The 13,010-nt window shown below is 49.5% G+C and overlaps 1 protein-coding gene across 1 annotated transcript in view; it reads left to right on the top strand.

Moving 5' to 3' along the window:
* The first annotated feature begins 1,205 nt into the window (after positions 1-1,205).
* Positions 1,206-13,010, top strand: part of LOC128329300 (paired box protein Pax-6-like) — a 49,931-nt gene continuing 38,126 nt past the window's right edge. Inside the window, exon 1 of the mRNA XM_053260217.1 lies at positions 1,206-1,294. The gene's annotated coding sequence lies outside the window, so the exon portion shown is untranslated. The remainder of the gene's footprint in view (positions 1,295-13,010) is intronic.

Raw genomic sequence — 13,010 nt, 5'->3', positions numbered from 1 at the left:
CTCCCTCCCCTCACCCATGTCTGAGGTGACTGCCTCATCCTGCCTCATGGGAGGGCTGCGCCTGTATACCTCAGTCATACCTAAGCCTAGTGAGTCTTTGTAGGGGGGGAGAACCCGAATCCACCCCTGAAATTCCTGTTGGACGTTGAATGGGTCAGAGCAAAAGAGATGGGAGTCTGAAGTACTCATGGGTTCTGCCTCCAGCTTTGGGAGACCCACAACCACCAGGGATACCCACCCAGTTCAAGAGCCTTGAACTCTCTGGAGTGAAATCTATCAAACTGTCACCCACATCAGGAGCGTAGCAAGGTTGGAGGGGGTCCAGAAACAAGAGTTTAAAATGGGCCCCTCCTGATATACACACACAAACACACTTCACAATATATTGTGCACTCACACTCACATCCCCATTATGAATACGGTGAATATCTAGTTCTCATTGAATCTAGTTTTTTTTAACTCTCTGCTCCTACCAATCTCCAAGAGACTCAACATAATTCATAGGTGGTGCAACATGGGCAGGTGGGGAGTCATGTGATGTACCTCTGGGGGGCCCCTTGAGGCTGTGGGGCCCCAAGACGACTGCCTCCCCTTGCCTAATGGTAGTTACGCCCCTGACCCACATGTCAAAAGCAGGAGGGGAGCTGGAAGGTGTTTTGGCACCAGAGGCTGAACATCCAAATATGCCTCTCTTTAAACACACACACACACCACTCAGTAATACATAGTGGCTGACATCCAGATGAAATTAACAGTACTACTCAAGAGTTATTCTAAAGAATGGCTTAATTTCAATAGGGCTATGAGAGGACAGCAGTAGTCACCTTAAGTGGTGCAGTGGGGAAATGCTTGACTAACAAGCAGAAGGTTGCTAGTCCAAATCCCCACTCTGGTACTAGATCAGGCAGCAGCGATATAGGAAGATGCTGAAAGGCATCATCTCACATTGCGTGGGAGGAGGCAATGGTAAACCCCTCCTGTATTCTACCAAAGAAAACCACAGGGCTCTGGGGGCGCCAGGAGTTTAAATTGACTTGACGGCACACTTTACCTTTACTCAGCAGTAATGCAGTCTGCCTGCCAATCACTGAAGCTACTACCGGTATGCTTTAATGATAAGCATAATATGCCTTTTGAGGCAGCCTAACGGTCGGGCTGACCCTGAGCACCAGGCAGAAACACATGTTGTGCCCTTTGGAGTCTGAAGGAGATGGCACAATCAATGCTATTTTCAGGACTGCCCTCTCACTGATGGACAAGCAGCAAGATAAGCAGCCTCAACAAGCCTTCAGAGGTATAGCACATAATAATTTGTTTTATATTGTTTTAATTGTGTTTTATGTATTTTAACCTGTGATTTTAATGTTGGCATCTGTACACCACCTAGAGATTTACATATCAGGTGGTATAAAAATATGATAGATAGATAGATAGATAGATAGATAGATAGATAGATAGATAGATAGATAGATAGTACATGCAGTTTATTTCCTGTTAGAAAGGTCGGTCTACCTACTGTATGCCAATAGTTTGGCCAGGTTCTGATGAGAAAGGATCCTATTAGGGTTACCACATATGTTGGAGAGAATTCCTGGACACAGCCATCAAAAGCTGAGGGGTGTGTGTACAAATATTAAAATCCTACTTTTTCGAATGGGATTGGAAAGAGTGCTCAACAGTGGAGCTTGGCAGATGTCCCCCATATTTCCCCCCTATTGCGGTCTTTGCACTGGAGATTAGGAACTCATATAGTTCTGGGAGCAGTCGCTGAGGGTGGAGCTTCTGCAGAGCGTCATCTGCCTTGTTGTAACAAGAAAGGGTGTTGTGTTTTAGGCATGTTGCTCCTTGCATTTCTTCTCCCTGTGCCACAGAGGAGGAGAGGCTTGCTGTTGGCTAAGAAGGGCCCTCGCAAGACTGCAGGTGCTGCATCAGGCAATCAGTGCTCTAGGCAGAAGTGCAATCTCAACAATGCCACTAAAGAAAAAGGGGGCTTTCTTTATCCATGTGCTTCACAGCTAGACCCAGAGGCCCACTACGACCCTTGTTAGAGATGACCCAGAAAGGAGGGGAAGGGGTTTACTGAGCCACATACATAGGGAGCCAAGCTAGACAATCAGCAGCATTGGTGCCAGAGAAAAGGTACGAATATGGGGCTTTCAAACACTGACATCATGCAGCTACAATGCCTGGAGAGAAGCACCAGGAGAATTGGTAAAAATTTGTTAAAGCAATCTTCCACTCAAATTCCTGAACATTTTGTTTCCAGCTTGACACTTTCCTGACATCTTGGACAGGATGTCCAATTCTTGGATTGTCCAGGATGTGGCAGCCTTAGATCCTTTTCATGCAGGGCTAAGTCCATGAATGAGGCTTCTTTTTCCCACCTTCCTTGCCAAGGAGAAGCAGGCCCTGTCTCCTGGCGCAAGAGTCAAGAATATGGAGGCCTGAGGTGTTTTTGTGAGGGCCTGAATGGCTCACAATGGCCGAAGCAGGCTGCCATCTGAGAGAGAAGAAAGCAATCTGGGCTCCCTTCCAGCTGCTCAATGGCCTGATGTAGCTGCTCAGAGTGACATTTGGCTGGAGGCCGCTGAAGGCTCCCCCGCACCCCGCCCTGCCAACAGCACCACCTTGCTGCATGCAATTCTTTTGCTCTGGGCAAGAGGGCAATGCTTTGTGGAAGCAATAACGCCTAATGCTCTAAAGAAGAGCCAGCAAGGTCATTCCAGCAGTCGCCCAATGGGCTTAAGCAGGGCCGTGGGAAGCAGCGACCTCTCAGGACTTCGGGAAAGACTGGAAGGAGAGGAGACGAACCAAGAAGGGACAGTTGTGGACACTGAGAATGGCAGAGTTGGAACTGGGTGGAATGGGTGAGGAGGGACCACCACTTGCAGGAGCTCCAAAATATGGAGGAAGGCACTTCATCTAGGGTGCCAGAATCCTATTTAATTATTTCATTTCAAATATTTGTATACAGCTTTCCCAGAAGTAAAATTTTCCACCAAGTGATTTAGAAACATGAAAACGAGAAATCCATATATAAAAGAGAAAGATAAGGACAGTCATAAGCAGCAAGCTAAAACCAGTATTAAAAACCAGTCAAGAGGGTTACAGCCATACATTAAAAGCTACCCAGAATGGAAAAGTTTTTAAGGCCCGCTTAAAAGAGGCCAGTGTGGAGGCCCTTTGAAAACTCCTGAGCAATGAAGTGTGATGCCACCACAGAGAAAGTCTTATCCCTAGTTGCTGCCAACCACATTTGGATTAGTGGAGGTTTAACCCAATATCCATCTCTCCATCCATCTATCCCTCTCCCCACATTTTCTTTCCATGTGTTCAAGAATGTTTTGGAAAGTAACATGAATTTCACCATGCAGGAGGGCAGCCATTTTGTCATTACCTTCCAAAATACACTTGCTCATCTCTCTGTCTTCCTAGTGGTTAGAGTGCTGGACTAGGACCGGGGAGACCCGAGTTCAAATCCCCATTCAGCCATAATACTAGCTGGGTGACTCTGGGTCAGTCACTTCTCTCTCAGCCTAACCTACTTCACAGGGTTGTTGTGAAAGAGAAACTCAAGGATGTAGTACACCGCTCTGGGCTCCTTGGAGGAAGAGTGGGATATAAATGTAAAAATCATCATCATCATCATCATCATCATCATCATCATCATCATCCCTCCACATCTTTTCTGTCCATAACTCTGGACATATAAATGATGACAAGGCAGGAGAGCAGGTGGAAAACCACAAGGTTCTCTTTTCATCACTATTTGGAACGTTTTTGTATAGAAATAGGTCAGAAAAGGGAGGTCAGAAACAGATTCTGTTTTGATTTGTATTCAAAGCACCCTTTAAAAGTGCCATTGATTTATTGTGCTGGAAGGAAGCTTGCAGGAAAGAGAGGACCTAAGTCTCAGGACTTAAGTCCAAGTCATCCTCAGCTGCTGTGTACATGCTTCCTCAAAGTATGCCAGAATAATAGAATCACAGAACTTTAGAGTTGGAAGAGACCTTGGAGGTCTCCTAGTCTGTGAAAAATTGCATTTCAGCATCCCTGTCCAGCCTCTGTTTGAAAAACTCCAGCAAGGAAAGCTGACTACTGCATAAGGAACAGGAACATAGGAAGCTGCCTTCTACCGAGTCAGACCATTGGGTCCATCTAGCTCAATATTGTCTACACAGCCTAGCAGCGGCTTCTCCAAGGTTTCAGGCAGGAGTCTCTCTCAGCCCTATCTTGGAGATGCCAGGGAAAGAACTTGGAACCTTTTGCATGCAAGCATGCAGGTGCTCTTCTCAGAGCATCCCCTAAAGGGGATATCTTACAGTGCTCACACATAGCCTCCCATTCAGATGCAAACCAGGGAGAAAGGAGAGCTGGTCTTGTGATAGCAAGCATGACATGTCCCCTTAGCTAAGCAGGGTCCGCCTTGGTTGCCTGTGAATGTGAGACTACATGTGTGAGCACTGTAAGATCTTTCCCTTAGGGGATGGAGCCACTCTGGGAAGAGCTTCTAGGTTCTAAGTTCCCTCTCTGGCATCTCCAGCATAGGGCTGAGAGAGATTCCTGCCTGCAACCTTGGAGAAGCTGCTGCCAGTCTGGGTAGACAATACTGAGCGATATGGACCTGTGGTCTGACTCAGTATATGGCAGCTTCCTGTGTTCCTGTGACCCTGCTTAGCAAAGGGGACAATTCATGCTTGCTCCCCCAAGACCAGCTTTCCTCCCATAAACCAGCTCTGTTCCACGGTCTGGTTTCACAGGCTGCTATTCAACAGACTGTCCCACTGTTGAATAACCTTGACAGTAATGTCTGTTCTTCCTCATGTCTGTTCCACCATCAAGCAGCTTTTACAGCAAGGACATCCTTCCTAATACAGGTGAAACTCGGAAAATTAGAATATCGTGCAAAAGTCCATTAATTTCAGTAATGCAAATTAAAAGGTGAAACTGATATATGAGACAGATGCATTACATGCAAAGCGAGATAAGTCAAGCCTTAATTTGTTATAATTGTGATGATCATGGCGTACAGCTCATGAAAACCCCAAATCCACAATCCCAGAAAATTAGAATATCACATGGAACCAAGAAGACAAGGATTGTAGAATAGAACAATATCGGACCTCTGAAAAGTATAAGCATGCATATGTATTCAGTACTTGGTTTGGGCCCCTTTTGCAGCAATTACTGCCTCAGTGCGGCGTGGCATGGATGCTATCAGCCTGTGGCACTGATGAGGTGTTATGGAAGACCAGGATGCTTCATTAGCGGCCTTCAGCAATTCTGCAGTGTTTGGTCTCATGTCTCTCATCCTTCTCTTGGCAATGCCCCATAGATTCTCTATGGGGTCAGGTCAGGCGAGTTTGCTGGCCAATCAAGCACAGTACACTGTATACTTTTCAGAGGTCCGATATTGTTCTATTCTACAATCCTTGTCTTCTTGGTTCCCTGTAATATTCTAATTTTCTGAGATTGTGGATTTGGGGTTTTCATGAGCTGTACGCCATGATCATCACAATTATAACAAATTAAGGCTTGACTTATCTCGCTTTGCATGTAATGCGTCTGTCTCATATATCAGTTTCACCTTTTAATTTGCATTACTGAAATTAATGGACTTTTGCACGATATTCTAATTTTCCGAGTTTCACCTGTATCTCACCAAGATCTGCTTCCTTGCAATTTTAACTCACGAGTTCTGGTCCTGCCCTCAGGGCTGTCCTTAGAGAGCCTTGGCAGGATTCGGGGCCTGGGGCAAATCAGCCAATATGGGGGCCCCCCTTCCAGTTAATTCTAATGGTGGCTAAAAGAGTGGGGCCTGGGGCGGTTGCCCTGCTTGCCATGCCCTAAGGACAGCCCTGCCTGCCCTCAGAACCAACAGAGGACGAGTCTGCTCCTTCTTCTATGCAACAGCCCACCAGGTATCTGAAGTTGGCTGCCATATCTGCCTTAAGCCTTCTCTTCTCCAGGTTAAACAGAGCTCCAGCTCCTTCCACCGTATCCACTTCTATAGTATCCAACTAACTGCAACGTTCTATGGAACACACTATACATGCATCCAGAGCAAGTCATATGTGCCAACAGATCCTTAGCAGAAACATACCATTTAAAGCACGATTCTCACTTTGAAAACTGGATTGGGCGTTAGGGTTTTGGTGGTTCTGAATATTTTATATTATTGCTTGTCCTCCACCCAGTCCCTAGCATGCCTTGGGTTGTTATGCTTGTTCTTTTCAACAAGCGCATCTCTGGCTACTGGCATTACTTAACTGTGCCCACACAGTACCCATTATCTCCACAAGGTGTCAGCGTAGCACCACTTTCACCCCCCCCACACGGCCTCTGTCTGCTGAGTGTGTCTTTTAAAAACAGGTGGGATTGTTCTTGAGGCAACAGACTAACACAGCTTCCCCTCTGGAATGATGTACTCATAGTCTAGTTTCTCTCTACAGCCTGATTCCTTCAGGGGTCTTGACTCCTAGACCTTCTTGTAATTCTCTGCCTTCCCAGTTCTTACCCTGCAGGCAGCATTTTTCTCTCAGAGCAATCTGTCCCTGACGGTAGCCATTCAAATGTTCATGGGGACAAGCAGGGTATGATAGCCACCCCCTAGTCTTTGTCTTTAGCTGCATCTGGTAATGGTTTGGCTCGTAACAGCATACAGCAGGCGTTCCCAACCTTGGGTTCCCAAGTGCTGCTGGACTACAATCTCCATCATCCCCAGCTACAGTGGCTGGGGGTGATGGGAGCTGTAGTCCAACTGAGGACTCAGGGTTGGGGATCCCTAGCATAAAGTTCTTGGCCAGGGCTGCACATCTTTGGCCCTCCAACTCTTATTGGACTACAATTCCCATCATCCCCAGCCACAATAGCTAATAAGGATGATGAGAGGTGTCATCCAAGAACAGCCAGAGGGCCAAAGCTGTGCAGTCCCATCCCAGACTGTGACTGTATTGCAGGTTGCAACTTCAATCCCCCTGACTCTGACCATTGACCTGGCTTTTGGAGTACTCTCAATGATTTCTGGGAACTTTCTTCTTGGATGGCTTCTACCATGAAGCAGGGTGAAGTGGGCTGCTTTCGATGGCAGATTGTGGGCTGGTTCTTAGGGTCAGCAGCACCACAGCCCACCCAGCATCCTCCCCACAGATGTGGAGGGAGGCGAAATGGCCTTTATTTTCTGTTAGGAAGGGAAAGAGATTTGAAAGGAATTTAGGGTGGGATTTTTAGTAGGGAAAAGGATAAAAGGGGGAAGGAAGGAAGGAAGGAAGGAAGGAAGGAAGGAAGGAAGGGCCACTCAGTGCTCTGCTTCGGGCAGCAACATGTCTGGCATTACCTTCAGATGTCAGGATCTTATATAGAATCAATACTGGAGTCTTAACTATTTCTGGCCCCTTCTCAAGACACTTTTGGACCAAAATATTTTTGGGTTTCCTGGCAAAAACTGAGCATGGAGGTATTTTGTGACATGGAATGACTTCAGAGGTTGTTGACTCAGAGGGTGGGAATCAACAGCTCCTTAAACTGACAAACCACTCCAAAGTATTTTTCTTGGATCACTCACAGGTCACTCCTGTTTACAGAAAGCTCTGCACCACCAGAGGTAAACCCCGCCCCCCCACTTCCTCTCTCTCAGCTGGCTCCAGCCTTTGATTTCCCCCTTAAACTTTGGGTGAGCTAAAGAGCTGTTTCCCTGGGATCATTAACCAGCACGAATTCATTAGGACAGGGCCCGTAGCTCAGAGGGCAGGGCACCCGATTTGCATACAGCCAGGTAGCATTGGGAGAGACCTCTGCTTGTGACTCTGGAGAGCGGGTCGGCCTGTCAGTGCAGACAGTACTGACCTAGATGGGCCAGTGCTTGGACTCATTATAAGGCAACACAGGAAGCTGCAGACCACTGACTGATCTAATCCAGTATTGTCTACTACTTCGACTGACAGAGGCTTTCCAAGATCTCAGTAGAGACATTTTCTGGTCCCACCACCTGAGATGCTGTGGATTTAATTATGCATGCAAAGCATATGCTCTGCCACTTATCTATGGTCCTTCCCTCAGAACAGAGAAGAGCCCTCTGTTCTTCTTCAGTTCTTCCTCTGTTCTGGGAAGAAGCCTCCCAGCCATGGTATCCCCTGCCTGCCTCCATGTGGCCAATTTCCCCTCATTTCCAACTCAGAACTCCCCACAATCCGTAGCATAAGAACATAAGAACAGCCCTGCTGATCAGGCCCAAGGAAGCCCATCTAGGCCAGCATCCTGTTTCACACAGTGGCCCACCAGATGCCTCTGGGGAGCCCGCAGGCAAGAGGTATGTGCATGCCCTCTCTCCTGAGGTTGCTCCTCTGCAACTGGTATTGAGAGGCGTAAAGAAAGCATACCTTTCCATCCCATCCCATCTTCTCTATTTCTCATCTCAAATCTCTCCGCTGCTCTGGCCCTGCTGCCAATACCCCCACCCCCGCCCTCCTCCTCTGGTTCTCCAGTCTTCTTCCATCCCTATGGGGAGTGAGGACATGGGGAGCACCATCTGGCACTCTCCTGCCAAGCTTCCCCAAGGGGTCTTCAGCACCAGCTGATGGCATCTGCTCCAGGCTGGAAAGATGTACTCCATGCATCTCATGTGCCCTGCCTTCAGCTGCATTTTCTGGGTCGGTCCCAGGTGGGACAAGCCCTGGTCCACAGGGCAGGTGTGGAGTTTTCAGAGAACAGAGATGCCTTGGGCATACTGGTCTGTGTGCGATGCAGAAGAAGAAAATGGATTGCCTGGAGCATGAGCTGAACAAAGCCCAGCCGAGATTGAGGAGACATCAGTGGAGGGGCATGTGTGGAGGAGACGTGAGAGGACAGAAACATGTGGGCCAAGAGTGGAAGCACTAGGGGTCTGGCCAGAATATTGGGAGGTTGTAGGTCAGGATTGAAAGCACTAGCAGCACTGGGGTGTGTGGGGCTGGGATATGGGCAGGGCTGTCCTTAGAGGGCTGTGGCAGGGAGCAGGGCCTGGGGAAAATCAGCCAATGTTGGGGGGGGCGTTTCCAGTTAATTTTCATGGGGGTTAAAAGAGCAGGGCCTGGGCGGTCGCCCTGTTTGCCCTGCCCTAAGGACACCCCTGGATATGAGAGAGCTTTGGGGTCAGTCTGGGTAGCAGCTGTGTGTCTGTGGGGGTGGGGTGGGGGGTTAAGCTGAGGGATGGAGTTGTCATTAGAAACTGAGGATTATCGGCTGAACTGAGGTAACGGGAAGCCTTGGGTGAGAATGGAGCAAGGGAAATGTGTTTGTGGAAGAATAGGGTTGCCATGTCCCCCTGAATTTAGGGTAGCCCCTGGATTTTGGCTCCTCCACCCGGCTGCTGAATTCTACCCGGATTTACACGGATTTCAAATGTGCTGCCCGGATTTTACTCTGGACCCAATCACATGGGAAGGCAGAGAAGGAGGGGAAAGTATACAAATCTGTCAGATAAATAAATAAATAAATATGCAAATTATTTGAGACATAATTTGCATAATATGCAGATTAGGCCGCCTGGATTTGGGAAGCTTGAATATGGCACCCCTATGGGAGAAGAGTGGCTGATTGCTAGAGCTTGTGGGGGAAACCATCATCAGGGTAGGAAGTTGGCTGATCAGTTAGAGGAACACTAGCAGAGAGTTGTGGGGGGCGAGGAAGAGAGAGGCGAGTGTGTCCCAATCCCTTTGATCTGATGTGCCTGGCACACACACCCCCCGCCCAGGACCCTGAGAGGCCGTTGGGGGTGGGGAAAAGCAGCCCGCTCTGCCACGCTGGATCGCCCCAGCCCAGCCCCTGCCTCACATCGAAGTGACACGTGCCGGGGATCTGGTTTGCGGGGAGGGCTTGAGCCGCGTGACAGCGAGCAGTGGGTGCCACCTCGCGTTGGCCTCCGCTTGGAGGTTGCTTGATGTGTAGGGAGAGCTTGGGGAGACATTTCCAGCTCTACTTGCCACCGGATTCTCTGATGAGGCCTCTTCACGGACTTTTCAGTCTTCTTGTGGCCATACGCTTTCCTCACAATATCCCAAACCCTCACACGTACTCGTACATGCACACGTACACGCACACACACACACACCTCTCACCCCGCCCCCCCCGACAAATGTCTAGTCATGGCTCCTGTTTTGTGCTACTGAAACACCGAGGCTGCATCTGGTCCTATGAAATCACTGCTGAAATTCCTGATCTGTCTGCCCTCCAGGGATGTGGCTGAGAATCTCATTCTCCCCTGCCCCCCAAACTGCTATTTCTGGGGCAGCCTTGAGAAGCATTAGACGGAGCGCAGTGGAAAAGACAGGGCTTTGAACGGAACCACCTTAAAGTCTCAATTAACGAAATCAGGGCCCTGTCACTGGCAGGAGATAATCCAAAGCGATGGAGCTGAGTGGGGCAAGGGAGGGCAGAGAAGGACATAGCATGGAGGCAGGGGATGAGGGGGCTCCCTGTTTCCATGTGGGGGCAGGGGATGGGCTTCTGGTGAGTAGATTTTGTTGATCAAGGGATGGGTGTCAGGGCAGCCGGGTAAGGGGCCTTGAGGTTTTAATCTGCAACTGGACTACAAAGGTGAAATGTGTGGGGCCCACAGGTTCAGCAGGGGTAGATCTGAAGATGGTTTGCTTTGCTTTTTCGAAGTGGTGGTGGTGGGGGGAGAGCTGTAGTGAGGGGGCTACACGCTCTATAGTCCTCAACAATCCATCCCCTCCAGGCATCGCCCACCCCTTCGCCATGCCGCCCCCCTAGATCGTGTGTCGCCGGGCAGATAGATCCAGCCTGACAGTCTCTGGCTCCCCCCAGGCCCCCTTCACACATGAGTCAATCTGCTTTGCATTTTTAATTGACGGCATGTCGCAGCAACAGAAATTTGTACTTAGCTCCCCCTCCCTCCCCTAGCCATGCGGGCTCTTCACAAAGATGCTTCCAGTGACGCTATCAACACCAGGCTTCTATGGATTTCTGACCCCCAATATTTTGCTCCTCAATTATAACCACAAAACAATAATCTCTCCCGAAGACCTTCAGCTTGTATGCGATCTCTCTCTCTCTCTCTCTCTCTCTCTCTCTCTCTCTCTCTCTCTCTCTCTCTCTCTCTCTCTCTCTTTCTCCAGTTTATCCAGATTTCCCCCCATCCAGGCTGTTCAGTCCTGACCCTAATCCACTTTTCTCATATATTTTTTCACACCCACTCTTCTGATAGGATGTCTTCAATACCTTTCAGTTCTGTGGTCCTCCTTAAGCATATACTTCTCACCTGACCCCCACAATGTACAGCATTACGTTCTGACCCACTGCCGGTGTTCTCCCAGGTTTTCATCACCCTCATGGACTATTTAAATGTGACCTGATGTCCCTCTCCTGACTGCTTTTTCTCTTCCGCAGGCTGTTCAGTTTTGAACCAATGCTGCTGGTCTTCTTACTTGTCCTCGTTTATGCCATTCGGTCCTGACTCATTGCCACCACAATACCTGCGTTTTGTCTCTCTTGGCCCAATTGGTCCTCATCTTATCCTACCTGCTTTTTCTCTTTCTCATGATAGTTGGTTCTAACCGGATACCACGGTTCTGTCTGAATTTTCTTCTCTGTCATGACCTATTGGTACTCTCCTGCCTGTCCCCCTGCCTTTCTCTCTCTTGGGCTGATTGGTCCTCCTAACCCAGTTTTCCTGCCCCACCTGCAGTCTCCCTCTATTTGCCCAGTCTTCACACAACCCTAAACAGGGTGGGCGGAGGAGTGTCCAGCCAGAGTAAGAGGTCCATGTGAGTTGCCAATCCGTGGCCGTGTAAACTCAAAGAGCAAGGTAGGAGGAGCAGAGAGTGATTTTGTGGGAGGTGGGAGCTGGGTAGGATGGCTTTTCGCCCACCCTTGGTAAAATGCTGGGGACAGAATCTGGGGAGGCCATGCCCATTCGACCCAGCTCTCCCCTCCCACTCTCCCCTCCTCCTTCCTTGCTGTCTGATCCACACAGCCATGGATCAGGAGCGTGCACGATCCTCCCAGGCTGGGCACTCTGCCGGCCCTGTTTAAGGTCATGTGGACAAGCTGTTTACCTGCTGTTCACGTTCATCCTATCCTGCACCTGTCCTTCCTGCTGTCCCTCTCTCTCAGACTGGCCGGTTCTGATTGGATGGTACTGCTCTACCTGCTTCTGCCCTTTCCTTTGACCCATTGATTCTGACCCGAATCCCTTGCCCAGCCTGCTTTTCTACTTTCTCTTTTGGAAGAATCGGTCCTCCTGAACCAACACTATGATTCTGCCTGCTTTTCCTCATTCTCTCAGGCCGTTCAGCCCTAACCTGAGGCTCCCCCTGCATCCTGTCCACATTTCTTTCTCTCAGGCTTACTGGTTGGGAGGTGCTCTTTTGACACCATTCAGCCGGCCGTTTCTGCCCCTCAGGCTGGCTGGTTAAAGATGGGGGCCTAATCCCCCCACCCCATCTTGCTTGCTTTTTGCTTCTCTTGGGCTGGTTGCAGACCCCATGATTCCTCCGAATCACATCCAGGTTTCACGTCCCTCCCGAGGCCCTGAAGACTCGTGGCTTCTGTTCAATCTCAGCCTTGCAGTAGGAGTGGGGCCTAGCCGTGATCTGTGGGTCGCCGAGTGGGATGGCCAGCCAGGGACTCCTGGATGTGGTGGGCTCTCTGGTTTAGGCTGCCGTCCTGGGATCTCTGAAAGAAGAACGGGAGATGGTAGAGATGTGGCGGGGGCTGGGAACCAGGACGCCCGGTTCCTCCAGGAGGGGCCTTGGGCCTAGAGGATTTGAGGAGAAGGAATGGAGAGCTGCATTCCCTAGGCTTTCCGGGAGAGCGGATTCTCTGAGGCCTATTTGGCTAAAATGAGAAGAGCCTGTGAACCTGGACTCTGGGGTCCTCCGAGGCAGAAGCTGATGGGCTACGAGGAGGGGGCTGGGAGCCAAGATTCCTGCCTTCTCATTTTTCCTTCCCTACAGCCTTTGACTACAAGGTGCAGCTCATGCTTCTCTCTGCACCGTCTGTCCCATTTCCCC

Source organism: Hemicordylus capensis, chromosome 6 (assembly GCF_027244095.1).
Source record: "Hemicordylus capensis ecotype Gifberg chromosome 6, rHemCap1.1.pri, whole genome shotgun sequence".
In the NCBI taxonomy this organism is placed as follows: domain Eukaryota; kingdom Metazoa; phylum Chordata; class Lepidosauria; order Squamata; family Cordylidae; genus Hemicordylus; species Hemicordylus capensis.
This window is presented reverse-complemented; position numbering and strand designations above follow the sequence as displayed.